The sequence below is a fragment of the Arachis hypogaea genome, chromosome 17 (assembly GCF_003086295.3).
Source record: "Arachis hypogaea cultivar Tifrunner chromosome 17, arahy.Tifrunner.gnm2.J5K5, whole genome shotgun sequence".
NCBI classification, from domain to species: domain Eukaryota; kingdom Viridiplantae; phylum Streptophyta; class Magnoliopsida; order Fabales; family Fabaceae; genus Arachis; species Arachis hypogaea.
Window position 1 is genome coordinate 35,980,449 of NC_092052.1, and position 5,815 is coordinate 35,986,263.

Below are 5,815 nucleotides of genomic sequence, written 5' to 3' on the forward strand. Positions count from 1 at the left end.
GCAATTATTATCATGCAATCTATCCTATTTAACAAAAGAAAAACTAAAATGTTGGTGTTGAGAAAGAGAATTTACCTCCGGAAGTCAGGTACTGACCTCCCCATACTTAAGGCTTGGCACGGTCCTCCGTGCCATCAGTAAGGAGTAAGGTAGGGTAGGAAGCATCGCCTCTGCCGTCAGGTTCGCTATGGCTCCTTGTGCTACTGGATGAAGGGGAATCTGAGGTGTCTTTCGGTTCCGGAGGTGGGTGAGCACTAGCAATCAACTCCTTAAGATAGGTGTATCGGCGCTTATTACAGCGCTCCATTCGTGCTATCTGCCGGTCTTGCTGGTCTAACCTCTGAATAATCTGAAGGAGCATCTGAGTAGTGGATGGTTTAGGAGGTGTGGGTGATGGCGGGGCGGATGTAGAAGGAGTGTCTGAAGATGGGCCGGGATGTCGGCTAGCAGAGGGTACTAGGGGTCGGATATATTTCCCATTCGGGACATACTGATCAGCTCTGGGATCATATCCTTGGTATCCCCAGCCCTATAAGAGACTCCTACTGCAGAGACAAGATCCGAAACCAAGGCGAGGAAGGGTAGGTTACCCGCTATCTGTACGTGTCCAATGGCCTGCCGGATATGTCTGGGTAAGTTGAGGGGCTGCTCTGTAAGGATGCACTAGATGAGGACAGCCATGTCTACAGTGAAGGTGGACTCTTGAGTGCTCGAAAAGACATAGTGGGATATAATCTGTGCACACACGTGAGCCTCCAAGGTGAGTGCATGAGCTGAGATACTCTTAGGTCGAGTCCTATGCTGTCCGTAGATCCACTTGCTGCCAGGTTGTGCTATGACGCTCAGGACGCTATTCCAGTCAAACTGGTATGTCTGGCGCTTGAAAGAGCCTTCTTGGTAGGCGTCCCATCCCTCTGAACTAGGTGGAAGATCCAATACTCGCTGGATGGCTTCTTCAGAGACGGGGACTTGCGTCTGACGAACAGAAACAGACTGCAGGGTAGGCGAGTAGAAGTTGGAGTAGAATTCGACTACCCATGACAGATTGCCTCCCGCGGCTGTCTTCTCAAGAATCCCACTGTCTCCTCTCAATGCGGGGCTCCACAAACTCAACAAAGTGTGTTGGAACAATGAGTAGGTGCTCATTGTTGTAGTTTCTCTCAGCCAGGATGGGGAACATCTACTCACAGTAGCGGTTAGTGAACCGCGCAGAGTCCCTAGCAGGGAACGCCTTTTCCACCTCATCAACCTTGATTATCCGCTTCACCCGCTTCGTGGGTGGCTGAATGCTTGTGGTAGGTTGTGCCTTAGCCAAAGTTTGTTTTGTGCCTTTCCTTGCCGGTGTCTTGTCAATAGCCTTCTCTTTTCCTTTCTTGGTACCCATCCTAAGAAAAAAGGAAAGAGGAAGAACGTTAAATATAGATAACTGACAACCGGGAGGGAGGAATTCCAAGTGATAATAAATGCCAAAGAAAAGATAATAGCTTTTAAATACATGGTCGCGACAACATGTAGGTAAGACAACAATTAGAATCATAAAGGCAATTCATACAATTATATGCAAGACGGTTTATGGCATGCAATTAAGAGGCATGAGAAGCATAACTCAAGCAATAAATTGCACAAGAAGTATCACATGGAAGAAAAGGGTAAGCATTTGTATGATGACAATTGTGAATGATAATCCCAATACATATGGAATACAAGTGTTGTGAAAAAGAGGCATTAAAGTAGTGAGAAAAGAGTAAAAAAGAATTCAAAAATGCCATGTTGGCTTTTTCACAAACACTTGGTGTTCAAGTTAAAATAGGGATTCAAATAAGGAATCCAAGTGCATATGAGATCCAAGTCCATTGTCAAATTACTCCTTACAATATCCACAAACTCAAAGATAATAATATATGATCCAAATAAAGCTCTAACACCAACGTAAAAATGCATGAGAAGGAAGAAAAAGAAATCTTGAATAATGAAGCTAAAAGAAAATTTAGAAGAAAGGAAAAGGAAGTAAATGCAATAATTAAATGAAGAACGAAATAGTAGAGGAGAGAAAGAAAAGAAACCTGATGAGGAAGATGAGAAGAGGAGGAAGAAAGAAGTAGAAGGTAAGAAGTGAGAAGAGGGAAGGAAGAAGAAAGAAGAAAGAAGTAAGAAAGAATGAAGAAAGTTAGGATTTGGGGGGGAGGGAAACGGAAACTGCGTGGCGTACATGTTTAAGTGAGGCGGCGCATGCGACGCGTACGCGTACACGTGGGTCGCGCGATTTTGATAATGACGGGTACGCGTCTGGCACGCGTACGCGTGCCCTTGGTTTGTGCGAATCGCGCGAAGGCACCCGCGTGCACGCATAACTCTCTGTTCGCGTGGCCTGGGAACCAAAATCCTTATATGACGCGTGCGCATCATGCACGTGCATGCGTACGCATCAGGGACGCGCACGCGTGGGTGGCTAAAAGCGCAAACGACGCGCACGTGTGAGGTACGTGTACGCGTGGGCTTTTTTGTGCGCAAAACATAGTTCCAGCGCCACTCCTGCTCAACTCTATGTTCACTTCTTTGGTGTTGCGTACTCAGGCATGACGCGTACGCGTCAGCGACGCTTGCGCGTCGAACACCCTTTTTTTAGAATGCAAATGATTTATGCAGAATTTATAAAAGGACACTAATAAAAATTAAGATAAAACTAAGAATAAAAATGAAAGATCGTACCATGGTGGGTTTTCTCCCACCTAGCACTTTTCTTTAACGTCCTTAAGTTGGACGGTCCACTAGCTCAGTCTTCTGCTGTTGGTGGATCCTCCAAGAGGAAGATCTCCAGTTCCTTGTTTCTCTTCATCTTCTCACCATGATACAGCTTTAAGCGATGTCCATTGACCTTGATGAATTTGGAGCTTGAAGGATGACTCAGGTGAAAGACTCCGTATGGCTCTGCCTTCTCTACTCTGTAGGGACCTTCCCATCTTGATCTCAGCTTGCCTGGCATGAGCCTCAGCCTTGAGTTGTAAAGGAGAACTAGCTCCCCAGGTCTGAATTCTCTCCTCTTGATGTGCTTGTCATGCACAGCCTTTATCTTCTCTTTGTATAGCCTAGAGTTGTCATATGCTTCTAGGCGAAGGTTCTCTAATTCTTGTAGTTGCAGCTTCCTTTCAACTCCGGCCTTCTCAAATCCCATGTTGATTTCTCTTACCGCCCAGAATGCTTTGTGCTCTACCTCTACTGAGAGGTGACAAGCTTTTCCATAAATCAGGCGAAAGGGGCTCATCCCGATTGGTGTCTTGTATATTGTCCGATATGTCCAAAGCGCATCTTGTAGCCTGGTACTCCAGTCCTTCCTATGAGGCTTGACGATCTTCTCCAGGATACGCTTTATCTCTCTGTTCGACACCTCGGCTTGTCCATTAGTCTGGGGGTGGTAAGCAGTCGCCACCTTGTGAACAATGCCGTGTTTCTTCAGTAGACCTGCTAATCTCCTGTTACAAAAGTGAGTGCCTTGATCACTCACGATTGCTCGCGGTGATCCAAAGCGATAGATAATATGATTTCTAACAAAAGAGACAACAGTGTTAGCATCATCAATATGGGTAGGAATTGCTTCCACCCATTTGGAAACATAATCAACAGCTAATAGTACATATGAGAAACCATTAGAGTTTGGGAATATAATGGACCCATGAAGTCAATGCCCCAAACATAAAAAATCTCACAGAACAACATAATTTGTTGGGGCATCTCATCTCTCTTGGATATATTACCAAACCTTTGGCATGGGGAACAAGATTTACAGAAGGCAGTAGCATCTTTAAAAAGAATGGGCCACCAGAATCCACAGTCTAAAATTTTCCTAGCTGTTCTTTGAGGGCCAAAATGTCCACCACTCTCAAAGGAGTGGCATGCCTCTAAAATGGACTGGAATTCTGATTGAGGCACACACCTTCTAATTATCTGGTCAGCACCATACCTCCACAAATATGGGTCATCCCATATATAATATTTGGACTCGCTTTTCAGCTTGTCCCTCTGATGCTTAGTAAAATTGGGAGGGAATGTATGACTAACTAGATAGTTAGCTTTAGGTACATACCAAGGAACTACTTCAGATATTGTGTGCAAGCTATCAAATGGAAAAGCATCATTGATAGGAGTGGAGTCACTCTTAATGTGCTCTAGGCGACTCAAGTGGTCCACCACTAAATTCTGGGAACTACTCCTATCCTTAATTTCTAAATCAAATTCTTGCAGCAATAATATCCAATGTATTAGCCTTAGTTTGGACTCTTTTTTAGCTAATAAATATTTTAGAGCTGCATGGTCTAAGTACACTACCACCTTAGTACCAAGTAAATAAGCTCGGAATTTATCCAGAGCAAAAACAATAGCCAGAAGCTCTTTTTCAGTGGTAGTGTAATTAGATTGAGCAACGTTTAATGTCTTAGAAGCATATGCAATTATGAAAGGATCCTTACCTTCGCGCTGAGCCAGCGCCGATCCTACTTCATAGTTGGAGGCATCACACATAATTTCAAATGGCTGGCTCCAGTCTGGTCCTCTCACAATCGGAGCTTGAGTCAAGGCGATCTTCAGCTTATCAAACGCTTCCATGCAGTCCTCACTTAGCTCGAACTCCACATCCTTCTGCAGCAGTCTGGATAAAGGCAATCCTACCTTACTGAAGTCCTTGATAAATCTCCGATAGAAACCTGCATGACCAAGGAACGAATGGACTTCCCTCACGGAGGAGGGATAAGGCAAACTAGAAATCACATCAACCTTTGCTGGATCTACAGAAATACCAGTATTAGAAACAACGTGCCTAGAACAATACCTTGTTTTACCATAAAATGACATTTCTCAAAATTTAATACAAGGTTTGAACTAACACGCCTGTCTAATACTCTAGCTAAACTATCCAAGTAAAGGCTAAAAGAATCACCATACACACTAAAATCATCCATGAAAACTTCCATACAGTCTTCAAGAAGATCTGAAAAAATGCTCATCATACATCTTTGGAACGTAGCCAGTGCATTACAAAAGCCAAGAGGCATCCTCTTGTATGCATACATTCCAAAGGGAAATGTAAAAGTAGTTTTCTCCTGATCTTCAGGAGCTATATGAATTTGAAAATATCCAGTATACCCATCTAAAAAGCAGCAGTGTGATTTACCTGACAAACGATCAAGCATCTGATCAATGAATGGCAGGGGGTAGTGATCCTTGTGAGTGGCCTGGTTGAGGCGCCTGTAATTAATGAAAACCCTCCAGGAATTTTGCACTCTAGTTGCTATGAGCTCTCCTTGCTCATTCTTCACTGTAGTGACTCCAAACTTCTTGGGCACCACTTGCACTGGGCTGACCCATTCGCTATCTGAGATTGGGTAGATGATGTCAGCTTCCAGCAGTCTGGTCACTTCCTTCTTGACAACTTCCAAGATGGTGGAGTTCAGTTGCCTCTGGGATTGACGGACAGGCCTTGTTTCCTCTTCTAAAAATATCCGGTGCTCACAAACTTGAGGGCTGATGCCTACTATATCTGCCAAGATCTACCCAATTGCTTTCTTGTGTCTTCTTAGCACACTAAGCAGCTGCTCCTCCTGTTGGAAAGTGAGTTCCCTTGCAATGATGACTGGGAGCTTCTGATGGTCCTCAAGGTAAGCATACTTGAGGTGGGGTGGAAGGGGCTTCAATTCCAATTTCTACTCATGGTGAGGTACTTGATCATATGGAGCTAGTGATGGTGGCAAAGTGTCTTCATTGTGTTCAGAGGGTTTCCCCACACTTGGACCTTGCTCCATGTGCATTTCTTCTACTTCTTCTT